Source organism: Rhyacophila brunnea, unplaced genomic scaffold (assembly GCF_057557595.1).
Source record: "Rhyacophila brunnea isolate RB1 unplaced genomic scaffold, BYU_Rbru_1.0 scaffold_1, whole genome shotgun sequence".
Classification (NCBI taxonomy): domain Eukaryota; kingdom Metazoa; phylum Arthropoda; class Insecta; order Trichoptera; family Rhyacophilidae; genus Rhyacophila; species Rhyacophila brunnea.
The window spans coordinates 61,447,614-61,470,102 of record NW_028232751.1 but is presented as its reverse complement, the minus strand read 5'-3'; positions in this window follow the sequence as shown (position 1 = coordinate 61,470,102).

The window sequence follows — 22,489 nt, the reverse complement described above, 5'->3', positions numbered from 1 at the left end:
CAAAATCTGCTTATGTTTATGAAATCTTTTTGTAGTTATATGTTAGTAGCCCGGGGGACTGTAAATAACTACTCTTGACAAAATTTACGTTTATGTTTTTCCCTTTCTTCTATATTATCTTCTAGTATAGTCATTTAAACTGGCGCTTTTCTACTTTGTAGATTCAGAAAGTATGAAAATATTAAAAATATGCGTATTTTTATAAAATGAACTCTAACAACTAATTTGTAAAAAAAATACTTGCAATTAAATTATTTCTGTATTTTTAACAATCAAGGGCGGCTTGTAGCGTAGGCAAACTATTATAAAGATGGTCTCCAAACCTAACAGTGCCACGGAAATACACGCATGTAAAAACCGCCACTGATTTACCTATTATTTTTTTAATCTACGATTTCTTCGTTACAGCCCTGAAGTGCTGTAACTTTCAACCCTAAAATGCATATTAATTTGTCATTTATACATTCGTCATTTCGCATGACGTGACCAAATTGCCCGAGTTTTCACTTTGTCACAATAAAAAAGGTTCATTAAACCCATTCTTTAAACTTTAAAGTGTTCCTCAACCTTTTTACACCTGCGGACCACTTAAAATAGGAGAAACACTTTGCCGACCGCTAAAGAAATAAAAATATACTTATTATTTATATAGTAACGTATAATGACGTCTGATAATGGTTAATTTCGTCACGAAAAACTGTTAATATATTGTAAGAACAAAAACATAATGCACAAACACTTGCAGGTGCACGGGTTTTGAAGATTTCGTTGGAATTTTTAGTATATTGGACGCCAAATATTCGAGTACCACCAGAAAATGTTTACGAACCACGGATTGAGAAACACTGCTTTAAATCAATACATGATTTTTTTAGGAATCGCCAGTAAACCCCACATACAGAAAGCCTATATTTTATTTTCATTGTTTGATCCTGAGTTCACAACGCCCATGCAAGAGAAAAGAAAATACCTAGTATTTTAGCCAGCCGCATACTTATGTATAACTTTAAACTCAGTTTCCATTTTTAGATAACTACTTTTTCATTTGCTTCTTAAAAAAATTAATACATAACCACTACCCAGATATTATTAAAAACTGAATAAGTAATAAAAATATATTCGTATGTAAAATATATACAACTTTAATCCTGATGGATATTAATGGCTAAATACATTATATTTTAGTGTTCTCTTATCGGTTTCTGAAAAACTCAGATAATGCATTGTACAACATAATAAAATTCCGAATTAAAATAATTGTTCTAATTTTTTGTGCAGAACTAAGTTTATAGAATCGTGAATAAAATTGACTGTGATGAAAAACTATTGATGATAATATAAACTATTATTATAACATTGCAACGCAAACAATATGGTGTAATAATAAAAAAAAAAAAAACATACGCACTATAAAGATGCTCAAAAATGCAATAAAATAAAATTTTGAAAGAAATATTGTTGATGGTAAATAAAATGCATTTGTAAAATTCAAAGGCAATAAATTAATATATACATTTTAATACATTAAGGCGAAACAAATTTGTGATTGGATATTAAAATAAAACGATACATGAAAATATTAGTTGGAATTGGGGAAGCGACAAATCACTAGAACACTGACTAATATATTATAATATTAGGTATAGGTCCAATGTAAAATAGATGATTTAAATCAACCCATTACTCATTGACAATGAATGGTATTAAAAACGGCAGTAATGTGATTTGAATATAATTTACGATATAAATTGGTTTGCCAAATAAAGCAATATAAAGTGTAACGTATGAACATTAAATACATAAAGTGCTTTAGTGGATACCCATTTGAAATCATTATTATAGTTTTTTTTTAATAAAACTGTGAAAACATACTACGGAGTGACATTTGAAGAGGATTTTTTTTTATAAAAAAGTGACTATGGACACCGAATTTAAGTAATATGTGCAGATAAAAATACACCATAATAATATTTATGGTAACTACATAGTGTTGTACAGAATCATTCATATTGATAGTTTTAGTAAACGATTTATAGGTTTATAGTGAAATTAAAGTTAACTATTTATTTTTAATATGAGAAGATTGTTTGATGTCATAAAAAATAGCGTGGAAATTTTATATGTAAAAGAAAATATAATTGAATACTAAATCATGATTCTTCTAATATTATATACTTATACAATACACTTCACCTTACGAAAATCTGGAATAAGTATTTTTTTTATTTATTAATTATGAAATGGTATAATTTATAATCCATTTAGTTAAGTAAGTATATGGAAAACGTATGGCATCCAATTATACTTCAAATTATATGATACACTCTAACCAACTTGTGGTATATGAGATTCCAACTGTCTATAATAAGATGTATTCTTTCATACCTACTCTTGCAATCGTCTATTTGAAAGAATAGAACGATTAATTAAAATAATATCATCACTATAATTAGCTGAGGTCTTTCCGACACATTCTCCTGGTTTATTCTAAATAATAGATTAAAAACTATAAATTTCCTTAAAAAATATACTTACTTACCTTTGTGGTTATAATTTAATTATGTTGGTAACTTTTATTTGTTATCAAATTATATACCTATACATAATTGAGCAGGGTTTATTATATTCAAACTCTTCTAGAAAATTTCTATCAAGTATATTTTTGTCTTTACACTAATTTCCGTATATTCAATATGTACCTAAAAGTACATAACCTTTTGATTGTAAATCCTTAATTTATTGTAATTTTGATGACAAGAAACCTTGAATCTGTACCTCAGAGCCAGTTTGTATTAATACCCCTTATCTGATAATGCATCATATAGTTTAGAGCTGATTCACCTTCAAGTGATAATTGATAATGATATGATAATATAGAATATATTCAATGATAATATAACATTCGATATATTAATTCAGAATTTCCATGCTATTTACTGTGAGCGATTTATTTTAATGTTTCGTACTGTTTATTATAGTTTATAATATTACGAGTGAATTGTCCGATATTCAATTATTTGGTCAGCTTTTAAAAACCTGTATCTTGGATTTGTTATAGAATTCAATCTTATATGTTCCTTATGTAATTGTGATTAAAATCAGAACATTTGGTGCTGGTTGTTTAGAATAAATGTTTAGTGCATTTATTTATATGTAAGTACTGTAAAAAAATAAGCAACCTGATTTGTGGCCAAGAACATGCACTTTTAAATAATATTAAACGTAAGTAGATAATATGTTTCAACATTACATAATAACTCCAAGTAAAGGGTTTACGAAAATTAATCGGTGTTCAAATACATTTTAAAATAACAGATTTAATATAAAGCGATGTAAAAGTAAGTTTTGAATGGTTTCAAAAATTATTATTTTTGTATTAAGTACCTACCTACCTACTACACGTGGGTACATATGATTTATTTTACATCGATTGTGAAAAAAATCATCAAATTGGATAAAACTATCTCCAACTATTTATTACTGGTAATAAAACATAGGAATAAAATTCAAAATAATACATAATATTATGTACATATCTCTTGTTGTCGCACCATTTGTTGTGTTTTATTAAAGCTGATAGCTCTTTTTAATACGTACGTAATCGATTATTAAAAAGAAAATAAATACATCTTTTTACTTGACCATAAATAAAATCCAAAACATTATATATAACATAAACACCAAAATTACGTTGTCTTTGTAAATTATTTAAGAAAATAAATTTCAACCAATATTTTTGTGCCTACTCTTAGAAATCATACCTTTAACTATAATATATGTATCTCCGATATGTTTTAATATATATATATATATTTAAATATAAATTAGTTGGATGATGTATATACCTACTTACCAGATATTATATACTCTAGATCTAGAACATATTTTTTTGTTATTTATCCAATTTGATGTATTTTCCATATTGTGCTAAATTTGTAATAAACTACATACTTTGAAATCATTTTTGTAGGTAAACAATTTAAATCGAATTAAAACCATGCAATTTAAAATACGCTTCTGTGTTTTATTTATATTTTGTTTAAATGTTCTCTTAACTAACTCTCCATATAACATAATTCAACAACAGCTTGTTACATGCTTAACCTAAGTATATTATCGCTTCGCTTGGCCGATGTTCATCACTAAAATCGCAGGTGTTGCTAACACTCTCCTTTCATCTAGATTCAAAAGCAGTCCTGCGCTGAATCGGTTGCCTAAGTGATCGTTAATTAAATGGCTATATTGTTGATGCCATGTCAACTGGAAGGCGAATTTCCTTCCTTGCAACCCCCATTAAAACTTCCAACGCATCACCTCTCTCCTCAAAATTAATTAACCTATGCAATAGTCACATAACAGATTAACAATAATATCTTCACCTCAATACTACAACCATATTACTTTGATTTGGTCATTTTTGGGAAAATCAAATTTAAACTTTAATTAACTAACAGAAATATAGGCTATAATTATTATTTAAAATATAAATGGAAAAATGTTCTTTTCTAAATGGGAACAATTAAATAATGATCAATTGTATGAAAAACAATGTAGATATATTTTTTTTATTGCATTTATGGTTTTAAAGTTATCTAATATTTTCAAAGACAAAATTAATACAGTTCCCATCTACTTCTGACTTACCGAGTTTTATCATTTTGTAGAGGAGGAAATGTAGAATCAAATTCAATAGTTATCTCAAAAACAGTAAAAATCATAAATTATCCAGTTGTAGTACTGAGGTGACGAATGACGATATTTAAATAGAATAGCCAGTCGCCATAGATGAAGACTTTTAGGGTAGTTATATTTAATAGTGAACTAATTAAATCAGCATTTACTTGGTAGAATTCCTTGATTGAATATAATTTATATAATTATTTCTTGATGGCTTACTTTGGTTGAGCCATTAAACACAAAAACATACAATACCCCTTGAATATTACAAATATTTGAATGTGCATTATTTATCCGATATTTCATTATACTAGATCAATGTTTCTTAAACTTCTAATATCCGGGACCACAAAAAAATTAAAAATTGTTTTACGGACCATCAACATTGGAATAAAATAATAAATATTTATATTTAGGTAGACTATTTTTGAAACAATTGTCGAAATATAATACAACCCCACTTCAAATTTTGGGTTTCTAGGTAACTATTTTTGAACTGCAGAACATTTTTATGCCCCAACCAAAAATCTTGGCGGACTCCCGGTTCAGAAACTATGCACTAGATAATCATACTCTCTTAAAACCACACCCAGAAGATAACTTACTTCTCATTATTACTGTGTTCCCTGTTTAATAACTTACTACAATTATTACTAATGGATATCATATTATTTTGCCTAATAGCCACAGTACAGATTAATAATATAGAAATGGGAAAACCAGTCGCCGTAGATGGAGACTTTGACTGCAGTTTTGGTTGATGACTTACTTTGGTTGAGCCATTAAATGCACAAAATACGTAACCCAATGAATGTCCTTGAATATTACAAATATTAAACGTGCATTGATTATCCGATATTTTATTACACTCGATAATCGTACTTTCTTACAAACACACCCAGAAGATAACTTAATTATTATTATTATTACTGTGTTTATAAAAATAAGTGTGTTTGAATTTGATGTATATAGCCAAACCAACTAAGACGGTCAAAATAATTTTCCACAAGCGCAGAGATAATCTCTGGGATTTAACGAACGGGAACTACGCTCCGATATATTTCGAGCCGTGATTTTACCTGCATATAATCTTAGTATAAAAATATTTATAGAAATTTACGCAGTTTCTTGGAAGCAAATCTACTATTAATCAATAATGAATTTCTACTAAGTTCCCTCAGTCTCGACAATATATCTATTAGGTACCTAATATATAAAATTACCTAATTTCTATTTTATTGAAGACTTAAACTAACGAATTCCTAATGAGTGCTGAAAAAATCAACGTATTTACAGCAAGGATTCAAGTTACATTATAGTATTGTTTGCTATTTTATCATTTCCAATAAATTAATTGATTCGAGCCATATTGTTTTTTTTATCTCGAGTGTCGTGTTTCATATTTTTACTGATTAGTAAACAACTAGGGTGAATAATAACTACCAGCGTTTTGTGCTACCCACACTCCCCTGCATACGAGAGGGATTTAGTCTATTAGCCAAATTAGTGCAAAATGTCTGCCGACGCTGCTGCGCTGGGGGAATTCTAGCGGAGGGAAAGAGGGAAGAGGGTGAAAGGAGGCTAGGGATAAATTTATCCCATTGGTTTTCGGTGGCAGAAGTAGCAACTTGCTACTTTGATTCGCACTGCCTTCTCTGTCAACTTAGTCTTCCCCGCTGAACAAACCAACATAATTTATTATACGAAGCCTCAGACATATTTTCAAAACAGTTATCGCAACCATTTTTTTCAAATCATGTATAAAATAATTACCTATTTATTATAAGTACCTATACTTACTTACTTTTATATCATAATATTTATATCAAAGACAATATATTTATAACATAGTGATTGAGGACTATTTCAAAATGCTTATAGAATCTTTCCAACAATCATTAAAGATAGTGGAAGCAATGAAGCTTACAATAATATATTCAAGAATTGAGAACAAAAATATTATATCCATATAAAATACTGTCCATGGTGGCCGCGGCTTGAGTCGTGGGTCCCAGGTTGGAATCCTGGATCTCGTAAGTACACACATTGTTTTTCAATTTGTTTACGAGTCTGAGTATGGACCTAATAGGTTGAGCAAGTGGCAGACATCCATTTCTCGTAAAAACAAAATCGGTTAATTTAATACAAACCTCCACTCTGTGGAGGCTCATGTGATCTTATTAGGATCGGACATGGTCGAAAAAAAATAATGTCATGTCGTCACCCACATTCAAAAATTGAATCCAAATTTAATATGTAATGAAGGCGTACATACAAGGAAGGGGGGGATGTCATGACTGAGGATCGTGACCTGAATGATTATTTCGCCGAGCAGTCTTGAATTTGTAATTTGTAAGTTCACTATAATATGTATGTAAATAAATCTTCATTTTAATTTACTGGCATAGAAAGTATACGACTCTAAAATTTATTGATCTGCTCTGCTAGAAATCTCTTTTAATAATAAATAACTATGTAAATAATAAATAACTATAACAGCGCACTAATCCATCTTTTATTTATATACTTACTATATTTTAGGTACTTAGAATGAAGGGACTAGAAAATGGAGTTGTTTCTAAGTAGCTTGGAATGTGTAGCTAGACAATAAAGTAACCTTTTTGCTAAATACGATTTGAAATAAATTGCCACCGTCTTGAGTCAAGACACTTGACCAACGACATCGCAGCAACTCTCAGGTCAGCATTCGTAGTTATAGACTAAAAGTGAGGAGTGTGTGGAAATGGGAAATTTACCCAGAATTCAGTGGCATCGGTAAATTTTTTTAACCCTCCTCCACCCAAAGCCGTAAAAATCAATTATACCTACATAATTACATTATGGCGATAATTCTGAGTGGACTGTATTTGAGGAAGTTGGAGTTTTGTGGAGAATAGTGCATGCAGGGAAGTAGTCCAGGCACTAAGATTTTTGATGGTTGAACTGCTGAATGTCTGAAGCGCTACAGCTGGTCCCGGGTCACTCACTCACAAACCTGGTTTTGATTTGTTTTGTATTTATTTATTTATTTAAGACAACAAAACATTATGGACATAACAAATCTAAATTCAAGACGTACACAACATGAGATTTACATTATTACAAATATTACCCTCATCAAGAGAGAAGAAGAGAATATTTATATAAAATAATAATAATGAAAAATAAAAATAAAAACATAATTAAGTACAATTTTATACAGAAAAATAAAATTTTGAAAAGGGTTCCGATCGAGAATAAATCATGACTGCGACCACCTAGGTAATTGACATGCGCATGTAAATTCAATTTCATTAGGACACCATGATTGGAAATCATCCCTCGCGATAGCAGTCAAAAATGTTTCAAGAGCAGAATAAACCTACGAGATTCAAGAGAGTGGAAAGTAAGCATGCCTGTAGCAAGGCAGTCAGAAAATAATCATTTGACGAATTATTGAAAGGAAAATAGTTATAGGTATATCTTAAAATAAAAACATCGAAGAAATTTCTTCTGGACGCGTTCTAAAATAAGCTTATAGGAACCCTCATAAGGACACCAGATTATTATGTTTATCACTCTCACGACGAGTCATCCTGTACTTGTTCCTGATAATTGTAAATGACTTTTATTTTGTTAACTGTCAATTCATGGTGGAACTGCATTGTATTGTTGTTTTTATTTAATAAAACGCAATTTTTTATAGTACTTATTCCACTTTTAATTAATATATTAGGACCGGTTTCGTCCGCCTCAGTGGGACATTTTCAACTGAATACATTTTTTTTAAAACAATATTTATCAAACAAAATTCAAAGCGATAGAAATAATATAACAATAGGTACATAATAATTATCCGTCCAATAATACCTTCCCAATAACAGACTAATTTAAAACTAATGAGGTTGGACATTAATATTTCATACTACGTCAGGGGCATTAAACAAATTATTTAAAATATTAACAAACCACAAAATATGAAACAATCTACACTTACAATAACATTAATAACAAATAATTCTAATTAGTCAAAATTAACAATAAATTTTTTTTTTTTTATAAAAAATAAAATAAAATTATCAATTGAAGTGAGATGGAATAAAAAACAAATACAACCAAAATATGAGTCAGAATTCAATAAAAATAATAAATAATGTACAATATATAAAGTTATGTTATGACAATCCCAAATATTAAATAGGGTACAATAATGGAGAAGACACAAAATATAATTGATCATTTAACAAATTAGAATTGGGCAAAAATTTATACCTATTAATTTATAGGATTTCCTGTTTATCCAATTTTATAGATTTCTCATTCAAATGCAGGATTTTAAAATTTTTACTGATATTAAAAGAGTGATTAATTAAACTTAAATGATTTCCAAAAGCTGAAGATTCATTACCATTTTTGGCACAGGCTAAATGTTCTTTGATCCTAGTATTAAAGGATCGTCCCGTTTGTCCAACATATTTGGCATCACAAGAGTCACAACTTAATAGATAAATTCCACTTTGGTTAAGTTTATCTAATCTATCTTTAGTATTTACCAGTATTGAATTCAAATTTTGTGTGTTGTAAAATGTTACATTGAAAAGTTTTTTATCTATTTTTCTTGAAATATTTTCAGACACTCTTCCTAGGAAACATAATTTAACCCAGCGTAATCCTGAATCCTGAATCCATAACTGAATGCTTGGTAAAAGTGTCTGGGATTAATGATTTGGAAGGTATATGGTCGGAAATGTTTGATGGGAGGTTTTGTAACAATATTGACGCAAACATAATATTATTATGGATCTTTTTTCAAAATGGATCGCCTTATATCATTTTCTGTGTGCGCGCCCGTATTTATGCGATGTTATTACATAGAGCAGAGGTTAGCAAACCGGCTAATGAAATATGGTAATGTACTTATATAAAAAACACATAACTACACACAACGTGACAACAATTGAAAAAAAATATTTGTCTCTTTAAAACAAGTTAGAAATGAAGTCATCCAAACTAAGCAGAGAATCTTTACAATTAATTCTCAGATAGAAAATATAAAGTTAGTTGTTTTCATTTGCGGGATTTTGAAACATATCTGATAAGATAAGAATATTCAGCCAGACAGTCAATTTACTTCAAACCCTTCTCGATCTAATATTTTTTTTCATATATTATATTATGCTTTTCAAGTTATTAAAAATTATGCATTTACAAATTTTGTGAATATTCGGTAAGTATTCAATAAAAATAGTAAGTATATTTAATTTAATTATTGTGGTTTTAAAACTGAAATAATATAATATTATCTATATCTCCATAATTGCTTAGTACATATATAAGGTATCTTGGCTTGGCGGCCAATGGTTTGAAAGGGTGTAAAAGAAAATGTTGTCATCAACTGAATTTGTGCAGAAACGTTCTAACGTCATTTTATACATACTCCCTCCCGCTAACAAGCCACTAAACGTGCACGTGCGTGTGTGTATGTGTGTGTTTTTATTTGGGGGTGTGTGTTGAGTCTGCCATGAAAATTCTTAGAATCAGTTTTTCTCAATATTTGGTATAACTTTCATTAATTAAAAAACAACATTTTTTTTTTAACTTTTTCTTTAAAATCATGAGATCTGTTTTCCTTGTTTATTTTTTTTTATTGAAAACAACTTTTCTCAAAATATACTAGAAAGAAATCGTAATTAATAAATAACACTTATGTACTAACTGAATTCTGCCTTAACTGGGAACCTTAGCCGACCTAAAGCGATAATTACTGTTAATAAGGTACTGAATACAAGAATTGAAGGTGGCGAAAAAGACCAATGTCTCCACAGTAGAGGGAATAAAGATTGAAAATTTAATATCAGCTTCCTAAAATATATTCTGAGAATAACTTCAAAAGTTAATTGTCCACATCAGGGAACTCATTTATGTGGTCCACATTCTTAAAAGAAATGATCACATTAACATTGAAATAGCGATTACTTGGTAGAATTCCATTTTACAATAAATACCTACTTTTAATAGTTATAATAGGAATAGTAATATTAAAATTCCACAAAACTAATTTTTAGTTGATAGCTATTTGGATTGTAACACCATTTTTTATTACAGATTATCACTACTACCATAGTCTTCATAATAGTGTCGACGTTCGCATTCATACATCTGACAGTACACTTCAATACATCTTGAGAATGGCCTCTGCAACGAGCCTGAAACTTCTAGGAAAGAAGAAGAAAAACACACAGTGATAACCCAATAATCCAATGAGGTTTGATTTTTTCGTTGCGCTCAATGGAGACGCCTTTACAAATGAAAATCGTACATTGCCCACCTTCAGTTTGGGCAAACCTGCATCGTAACAGTTTGAAATCTCATTGACTGAAAACAATTCCTTACTAATCAGTCGATACCTCATTAGTTGCATACCGTTTAATACCAATATGCCGACCAATGAATGCTTTACGAACTCTTAGAAATGGTAGGTATATCTACAAGTGATTTTTGAAGTTATATTTACTTCTTTTGGGACGTAGTGAAATTGAGAAACCGTCACGGAAGTGGAAATGACGTTGACCGCGTAATCAAGGTATACTGCATGCAACGTGCATTTGCGAATTAATATGCTGTCCTGTCATGGAGGCCGCCTGCACCCATAGATAAAAGATGTATATAATATACTGCGCCCCGCCAATCATTTATTTTCAAATGAAAAAAACCGCGTATTTGCTTTGATCATTTTACACAATAGTGGAGTTTGTATTATATACTTCTATATTATTTATTAATTTATTTTGACTGTTATTTATTTCCCTATAAAAATTAACTTCGTCTTGTAAGCAACATATATATGAGTGTTAAAACGGGTGTAATAGAGAACTATTACACAGCCTTGACTTACATTACGTATATTATCTCTAGATATTTTTCAATGTATTTATTTATCCGTGGAAACAATTACAACTTATAGAACCTTATTATTGAAGGCGGTTCTCTACTCAACTCTCGACTAAATTAAGGACGCTACAATGCCTACAAGTTTTCAGCCATAAACGCAAAGGAATATTGCTGAAGAGTTCTCTGAATGAAGACATGTTTTTAAATCAAAACTTGACTTAATGGATGCAGTAGGTAAATGAAGAAAAAAAGACCTCAAGTAAACGATTCTGCTCATGGAAATCGTTCATATTTATAAAAAAAATCTCTGTTTCGTGAACAAAGATTACAAATGAATCATCTTCTCATACCTACTCATACTTATTGTCACCCGCTATCTCTCCACCTTTTTAAGAGGCCTACCACACTATGAGAAGACAATTTGCAGAATAGGTACCTACTAGTTTAGCCCATACTTAATTGTTTTCTACGTTGTCTTCCCATCTGTCTATATCCACAAATGAATGTGAATTCTAATGGATTTAAGTTTTTTTTCCCATTTGAGTCGTTTTTTCGACCCGGGTTTCGCCTTTCGGCCGCAAAAACGATTCAAATAGAATATTACAAAACTTAATTCCATTAGAATTTAAATTCAAATCCTATCAAGTACCTTCGGTCGATGGTATTAATAAATGAATGTGATTTTAAATTGCACCAAGGATGCATGCCTATTGCAAATTCGAGGATATAATACATTTTGTCCTATTGTACGTACAAGTTTTTACATGAACGATTAAATTCGATATTGTGTGGTTGGAAAATGACGTACTTATTCTATTAAGTACCTACATTAACAAAATGGTGCATACCTATTACCTATCGCAAATTCGTGTGCATGTCTTCGACCTATTCTGTTAACGTATCACTTTAATGTTCAGTTTTATACATAAGACTGTGTTTTGAATAATTCAACGATAAAGACGAATATAGTTGAAAAATATTTTAAATACAAATTTTAATCAAAATAACCTTTTTGCGAATCACTGGCACTTTGGCAAACCTCAATCTTGTATCTACCTCTACCCCTTGCCATCTTCCCCATATCGTAGTGAGTATATACCGAAGACATTCTTTCCCTCGGAGGTTGCGAAATGCGAAACCTACCGGGTTTTTTTTCTCCCCACTCTCTGCCGAAAATATAGCATTCCGCGCGCAACCTTTTTTCGGCATATTTTCGCGATCTGAGCGTAATTTTTGGATTTCTATTTTGGACTTCTCGATCTGATAAAAAATTGGTAGTCTTTTAACGTATAGGTAGTTATTCTTATTTTATTTAATGTATTTTATGGTGTTTTTTTTTGTCAATTATTCATGGTGAAAATGCGTAGTAGCATATGAATGATGGTGGGGAGTGGATAATTAGGTATGGCACTGAACTATACCGCTTATACCAAGATTCAAAACTCTCTACCTTCATAAAACTCCAGAGACTAAACTGGGCAGGTCATGTCCAGCGCATGCCTGAGTCACGGATACCGAAGAGGATCCTCGAAGGAAACCCATGGAAGAAAAAGCCAGTGGGAAAGCCACGCACACGATGGGGTGATAACGTTACAAACGATGCCAGAAGACGACGAACACGACAGAAAAGACGTGCGGAGGACCGGCTAGAGGACGGTGGTGGAGGAGGCTAGGGCTCGACTTGAGCTGTAGCGCCATCGAAGAAGAAGAAAAAAATGCGTAGTACCTATTAATTAAAATAAAACACAAATATATAGTTCCACTAACTCCACTAATTCCACATTTTTAATATTTCGGACCGGTTTTTTCCGCTTCAGCTTCTAGCTTTCGCTATTCTATACACAATACTGATATAGGCTGCTATCGGCATCTATAGAGGGTAGTTTTTCATTCGTCGTCTAAACAGTCAAAACTGTCTATTTCATTCTAAAATTTAACACAACCAAGAGAGGTGCTATTAAAACATAGCATTTATTGTAACACTTACAACTAACTTATTGTAATTGTTAATATAATTGTGCTAATACTTCGATACAGAAATGAAAAACTAACCTCGATAGCTGCCGATAGCGGCATATAGCAGTCTTGTGTATAGAATAGATGCGCAGATGGACAATATCCCTGTCTATTTAGAAAAGAATCTAAAATACAAGGAGGTGTACCTAACGAATTTTAATCAATCTCCTAGGTAAGTATTGAGAATACATAATAATTACTGAATACGAGGAAACTTTTATTAAGACATTTACAATAACTAGCAAAGGCAGAGGATGAATTTTATTATAATCCGTTATGAAAAAATACAATAGTAGGTAACCCCATAATACGCTGACTCCAAGAATTTCCTGGGAATATCTATACTTCGAAGAAATTCTGTATGGAAATCCTCCATCTATTCAGTTAGGATAATGCCTCAAGCCTCTTTGAGAAATCAAGTTAACTAAGGACAGCGGCTGCACTTAGGGATTGCAATACCGAATGAATATATCAATACCGGTATTTCGGTATTTCTTATTGAATACCGGTATTCATCAAACTTATTTTCGAAAAAAGAAGTACCTATCAATAAATATAAGTATTAAAATCTATTTAAAATAAGTATTTTTTTTGCAGTCTACCTATATTTATTATGTTGACCTTTATAAATATGTACAGATTATAATATTTTAGAACTGCTAATTTTTACAAATACTAGTGTTAACTTTTGTTGGATGTACTATAAACGTTGGATCAATAGTTATAGAATAATAGAATATATTTGACACAAATGTTTTCTTTTTCGAAATATGTTAATTCATCGCGATAATTCAATACTGTATTTGAGGTATTTTGTTTTAATATTATGTAACTTTTGCTGGTTTCAGTCAATATATTTGCGTTTAGGCAGCATAAAACTTATACACTCTATTATTTAATATAAGTAAAAAATAGTGGTAAATAAGGAAATAATAATATTACATTCATTTCCGAAAACATAAACTTTAAATAATAATATAAATTACTTTTACTTTTTTGGATTTCCATTCGTCTACGTTGCTTCAAATCATCACCCAAACGACAGTCATCAGTTATTTTAAATAAATTACACATTACACAAATACGTGGACCTACACTATTGGAATTTTGCATACTACAACTAAAGCAAGTCTCACGTAACGGTAACAGTCACACAGTGTCTTGGAGAGTTCTTCTCGGAACGCCCCGAGCACAACTTTTAGTTCAGCCGTACATTGAAAATCGTCTCGACTGTGACATAGTCATAAATCAAAAGCGGGCGTAATGTTGTAACTCTCTTACATGCACCCAGGCGAGGCCATGTTGAGAAAGTGACGTCACGCGGGTTGCTGAAACGAATGAAAACACAGCTTCTGTATATGTGCAGATGCGACATTTTGATATTAGTTATTGTCGCTTAGAATCGACTGTCACATTGACAAACGTCCTGGTGTATTATGATATTACTATACACAGAAGAAGTTTACTTACGTTGATCGTCACTTCCAATTATTAATAACACAGAACCACTAAATCAGATTGAACTCCAAGGTCTTCAAGATATGTTAAAATAATCTGAAACTAAGAATACTCCGACAAGTGAACACGACAGACGCGTCAGTTTGAGCATTCTATAGGCAATGACAGGTCATTCATATAGAACGGGAGGGGCGGAAAGGTATGACCAGTCGTGAAATGTATCGGCTTTCCCTTCAGTCGGCAATGGGATGCCTCAAGAAAATTTCTACCTGGCTTGCCTGTTTTTCAATTCATCCTGGCATCTTAGAAGAAGAAATACTATCCAATATGGCTACGGGATGTTGGCATGACCTGGAAAGGTGCAAGAAGTCTGGGGAGAGATAAGGATTCTTGGAGGCGGTGTCTATATTATGTCCTAACCGAGGAGCTGATTTGGTAAAAGAAGAAGAAGAAGAATATCTCGTAACGTACCTATCTTAATTTAATTAGTGATAAGCTTTTCAGAAATTGGTTGTCAGTTATTCTTTCAGTTGATAGTGTCTTGGAGCTAAACATAGGTATGCCTAGATAACAGTGGCGAGGGGTGGAGGTAGGCTGTTAAGATCCGATATAAATAGTGAGCATTAATTTGTCAGGCATAAGTATTTGTTTTCATTAAAGACAACAATTTACAGATAGTGTTGGTGATTTTTTTTTAAATGCACTCATGCACATTTCATGCACTCATAATGGTTTAGGCGTGCTATTGGCGACCGGATAACATAGTGCACACTTTTTCAGTCATACTCTTATTTGTTTTCGTTGAATAAAGAATACTTATTACAGATGGTGTTAGTTAAATCCATTAAGCCCTTCCTACCAAACCATAAGAGATACAAAATATTCTTCTATCTATAAAATATCTAAAACTATGTATGATTTAATGGCATAATTTATAGATAGACAACTATTTTTTTTACTATTATCTAACAAACAACGCTTTGGTATCGCAAGGTTTAATTAATTAAAAAAAAAAACTAACTAATACCTACTATCTGCATTTTGTAGTCGTAGTTCAATGAAAACGAATCTGTATGACTAACAAAGTTTTATGCGTACTATTTATGTCGGATCTTAAACGCCTACCTCCACTCTTCGCCAGTGCTACATAATGTTCACAACAACAACATGACATGTGAATATTCAATTGACACTGTGACAAACAACTAACATTGTGAGTGTGAATGTAAACAAACGGATAGATTCCAACCCGTTAGTTCAGCATGTTAGTCCCTGGTTTCAACAAATCTGCGCAGCAACCGGATTCCCAAGTCGGCAGTTCTTGAATTTCCTCGGCTTGCATTTTCACGGGGGCGCATGGTCCCCCAATAATTTAAGGCGCCGTCCCCATGGCAACGAGACGCCGTCTTGCGTCATTGGCGGGATGGTGGGGGTAGGAGGAGCGCCGTCAAGTTTTCCAATAGACGCCGGTGCTTTGGTATCGACCATTGACGCAAAAATGCTTTGGAAATAGGCTCCTTCATAATATAATGTATAATAAATATTCTGCTTAGAATAGTTAAAAGAATTATATAAATGTAGATAAGTGAACGAAATTTTGTATATTCGAACATGATTATCATATAAACAGTAGGATATTAATATACTTAGTTTCTATCCAAATATCCAATATTTCTTTTTGATTCACGAATTCAGGAATTAAAAAAAGTTCGAATTTTGGGATTAGTTTTATATGACTTTTTATCAACTAAAAAATATGTACCTACTTACTTAATATTTTATATAAGATCTGAGAATGATAATATAAATTCTCAATTTAAACAACCTCAAAAAACCATCTACTTATCGGAAAATATCATTGAAAAATAGTTTCACATATTTTCACTTTAACTTGTTGACTGCTGAGCATTTAATTACTTTTTAATAACCTCATTTAAATAACATACTAATTATATCGAATGGCCAATTAATTAGTGTACAACAGGTGTTCCGTCCGCGTGGAAAGGATTAAAATACAAAGTTGGTTGCATTTTTTTCTTGCTGGAATTTGAAAACTTCCGATAACGTATTTATAAGCAATAACCTGAATCAAAAACGGATGCTGAATAAGCATCCACCCAGACAGTAAAAGTTATGAGTTCTAATCTCACTCCATCAAACTTTTTATCCATGATTTTTTTTATAATATGTAGGTATTTCCGAGTTTATTCAAAATTGTATAGGAAATAGTCAATATTAAATCCTGAGAAAATGGTGTTACTAAATCTGAATATATTTATTTTTATTTTTATCTATAACATAATATTATGATCTCGGTACTAGAGACTGGCTAAAAATTGGTTAAAATTTCACTATTAGGTACCTACCTGTATTTTTTTTCAAACAAAACATTACGGGATTGAATTGAATTGAATTCAAAATGCCACAATCGTACATAATATAATATATCTACATATCTGAGTAAGTTTGTAGGTGAAAATTATGATAAAAAAAACATTATTTCATAAATCTGTTAATAACTGTTCGACACGACAAGGATATACTTTAGGTACTGTGCATCGAAATGTCCGGTCCATAAAGCCAAAAAACAAAAAAAGTGGTAAATGAAAAATAAATGATAAAAGTTTAGTTTGTATGCAAATGTTTTAGTTTTTAGTATATATGCAATATGAGATTTAGAAAGAATTAACTTTGGACTTTAAAAGTAACAGAACGTTCAGTGAATAGATATTTAACCAAAATCGATTGAAAAAAATAATAAAAAAAATAGAAGACCTAGTTTTGATTGTTTTGTTTAATTAGACAAAGTACTTCATGTTCGACCGGAGTACCTACTACTATGAAGGTTTTAGTGCTTAATGCGCTGGTCTTTCATCCGTGGGCTCCGAGTTTCAATCCCGATCAGATCACAGTATATTTATGTGGTTTTCTCAAAGTATGGTGTTTGTGTTTGTTTCACTTATATTACTAACTATACTACTATTGTTGGGTATCATGGCCTGTTGCAGTGTGGAATGGTGTATAGATCAGTGGCGTACGCTCCATAGATGCTGTGGATGCCTTAATATTATTCCAAGATATTCATATTATGATAAGATGGCAAAATATGATACTATTATGTCCGTTTTTTGGCAAATTGAGTTATATTCCTATACCTTCAGATTCGTATCTGTGAGAAAATATCAAAATATAGTATGTCTAAGTATGTCTTATAGATTGGGAGAAATAAGTTGTGTCACTATATGATATGTCAATTGTTTGATTTTCTTTCGAAGTTTAATATTGCTCTCCTGAACAATTTAGAAAAACGGACATATCGTGTTTTGACATCTTACTACAGGTATAAGATCCACGAAACCAATAAATAGATTCAATAACATACTAAATGTCCGATACTACTCCCTATGAGAGTAAATGTACTGTGGTATGGGGCTTGCTATTTGGTTGTATCTTTTTATAGTTTCCCACAATTTTATTTTAGCTTTGTTGACGAATAATTATATTATTAACTAATGATTACTTACCATTATCATCATTATAATATTTTTTCTGAAAATCTGTCAAAATTAGAACATCTGATATGACAAAAATACTAGTATCAAAAAACCCAGCTAATAATTTCAGTATAGGCATATATGCTTTTGAAGAGCATGGGCAACCTTAAAAGACACCGCATGCCACTGGTATAAGATACTTGCATACGGTTACATGTAAATTTTACGTAAAACGTTACACCGTGGCACAGTTCGCCGTGAGCTTTCTCACCGGAAAGAGATGACCGTATACTATACAGTCTCCAATTGTTTTATTAGATTCAATATGAACATTAATTCAATTTTCATAGCTGATTTTGGCAAAATTCATGAATTTAAGAATGAAAATCTAACCTAACCTAATAAACAATCAAGTATATTGCGCACGCTTGCATACAATGTAAATGAAATGCATGTTTGCAAAATGCATATGATACAAATAATTCCCATTTGTGGGGATTCCTTTTTCATTTCCTGATTAAGACTTTGCTGACGAAATAATTCAATTTACGCACATTTTTGCTTTTATTATAGCACTTATCATGATCTGATTTGTGATAAAACAATAAGCGAGTCCAAAATACTTTATCTTACGGTAACGACCAAATCGCAAACAACGCAAGTCACACAGTCGTTTTGTTTGCCTCAGGTTTGATGTTATTTATTTTTATTATTTTATTTAGGTTGTGAGCTGTGGCAATTATGAACGGTGGTGCGTCGGTAATGCGGCGTGAACTTCCTCACGAAATGTGCGAGAGAAAAATGCGCCTGCAGCTTCATTGCCGCGTAAAGTCACACAAATGACAGGGCTACAACACCACCAACTGCGAATAAACTCTCTAATATTTCGAACATGAAACGTGGTCGACTTGTACCGAAACGAAAATATTCAAATTACAATACAACTGTAACTGAAACAGTGTATTCCTATGAATCAACAGATCTCGGCTGCCAAATTCACCAAAACATCATTATTTAGAATATTTAAATAAACAACCGCAAAAAATATCAAACGGTATGTTATAAGTACTTACTTTCTTCTTTTGACCATGTCCGATCCTAATAGAATCATATGGGCCTCCACAGAATAGAGGTTTGTATTGACAGATTTTTTGTTTTTTACGAGAAATGGATGTCAGCCACTTGCTCAACCGATTAGGTCCATATCCTGACACACAAATTGAAAAACAATATGTGTACTTGCCAGACCCAGGATTCGAGCCTGGGACCCACGGCGTTATAGTCCAACGCTTAAGCCACGCGGCCACCGTGGGCGTAGGTACTTACATTGTAAGAAAAAGCCAAAACAGGCCTCCAAAGATGGCAGCTATTAATATGTATTTATTAAGAATGATGTAATTCGCAAATAAAAACCATTATAAATTATGTAATAAATACACATACACACACATCACCATGTTCAATCCTAAGATGACCACTTCAGAGAGTGGAGGTTGGTTATGGGGAAGCCAGCGGAAAACACATTTTGAAAATAGTCAATATACTGGATTATTTGTTAGGTTGTGTTAGTTTAGGTTAAGTTAAGTTAGGTTAGGTTAGGTTTTCATTCTTGAATTTTGCCAAAATCGGCTATGACAATTAGTGCGGTTTCCGCCTGGCTTCCCCATATCTGACTTGTACCACAGATTTTTGTTTTTACGGGAAATGGATGTTAAACACTACTTGCTCAATGTATCAGGTCCGTGCTGTGAAAAATATGAATTCATTCGACTCGGGATTTGAACCCGAAACACACGACTTTATAAGCCGACACATTACCGCTCGGCCACCGTGGAAGCATTTTAATAATGACGTATTTACGATGGTTACAGCAGATCATACTGCAGTATTGATCCAGGCTGATGATAAAAGGTAATGTTCATTGTGTAATATGTATAATTATTTATTATCTTTTCTTCTAACTGAAACTTCGTTAGGTCTGAGAAGCAGACCTCAGTTTCTTGGTTTAGATTATCATATTTCTAAGGTTGGTTCTTCGAAGTATATTGATGTCCTGTCCCACATGACATAGTTAAATATTGAGCTGTTGACTATTATACATTTACATTTGCTTTACAAACAATAGTCTTCCTGCATGTTTTGTTGGACGTAGTATAGTAGCAAGAAAACTCAGAAACAGCACAGTTCACAAAAGGTAGGTACCTACAAAGTAGTCTAAAACGCAATATTCTATATTCTTTCCTAATTGTAATTTAATCTGTATCTCTCTTTTCCTTTCACACAACAGAATGACAAATTGGCCTTTAGTAATCATTATCATAATATAATGGACACTGTGCCTTCGAATATACCAAATCTCAAAATTAAAGTGAAGACATTTGTTAGACAAATTAATGAAATACTTGGACGTAATATTGCACCAGTTTTGCGACGTACTCGTATGTAGCTTTTTAAAGCTATATGTGTCGCTAGATTTCAAAATCAGTCAAGTCCATAATAGATGAATAGGAGAAAAACAGCTTTTTGTTTTCTCAAATACACAGTCACAAGGGTGAAAGTTCATATTATTTCGAGTATAGAATATTTAAAATTAATAAATTCCACATTTTGATAATGCAGAAATATTAGAAAGCAGTAGTTCTTCAGCAATTCACAAAAAAGTCAAAATACCTAAATGTGGACTTGGCTGATTTTGAAATGTAGCGACACATATATTATCTGAAGTAGGTATACAGTGTATTTGTATTGTACAGGTACACATTTATTGCAATGGCTGACATTAATAATTTTTGTTTAAGATTTGAGAATGTAACATTCTATATTATTGTACATACGTAATTTGAAACATATCATGCAGGTAACTCAAAAATAATGGGAACTGAAATACCTAACGGGTAAGAAGAAGCAGGCAACCGATCTCGAGTAAGGAAGAATATGTGGTAAATTTAAACACGTGACAAGAATACGTTATACGTCGAATACTGACAACTGCTCTCGTTGTATGCATTGACGCTCATTTAATATTGGTGTAGTGCATAATGCTTGTTTCATTTTCGTAGGACACTCACACATTGAAAACCATGCATCAAAATATATTGTATTGCATATATTTTATAGCCAATCAGAATTATATTTATTAATCTGTTCTGTGGTAGTAGCATTAGTAGCAAGTAGCGTGACGTCGGCACCTTTGCGAGGCTTATGTAAGGTTGTCCTTCTTTCGAGGATTAACGGTTCATTCATTCGTTTGTTCATTCACATAGCGGCTGGTTGTAGGCGTTAGCGTAGAAACAGAAACACGGGATTAACGGTTAAGAAAACTAATTAATTATTCGCTAAGCCCTGCGCCGAATGCATCGGCCGACGTATGCCGGGGCGAGCGCCTAGTCGCGTCGCGGTAATACGATATTTTTACACATCAAAGCTTGTCAAATAATTATTTATTGTCGCTTCATCTTTGTAGTGGCGACGTCATTAGGGACTCCTCTTCCTTCTTCTCAGACAGGGGACCTGGCATCTAATTGGCTCGCCCTGTTTAGGAAGTCGCGAGGATGGGGGCGTACGGGTCAGATCCGGGATCACACAAATCTACTTGTATTACAAACGCATGCTGATTTATTTGAAAATTAGTGGAAAAAGGAAAATAAGCCGACACCTTGTGTAGTACGGTGTTTCCCTTTTAAGTATTTTAGTATGATTAAAATCCTTTGGGCTCAGAACCAATGGTTTTCAAACTTTGTCTGATAACAACACGCCAAAACAGACTACTCAGGCACACATAGGTCATATTAGTAAGTCTTACGCGGCGTCTTACATGGGCGAAGTCAATGCGAATACGACGCGACGCGGCGCGGCACGAAAATATCAAACAGTCAACGCCACCTGTTGTGGTCTACGTGCAGATAATGCCCGGCGAGCGATGCGGGGCTTCAGCGACGCGATCAAACGGTTTGATATCTTTGCGCGAAGCGGCG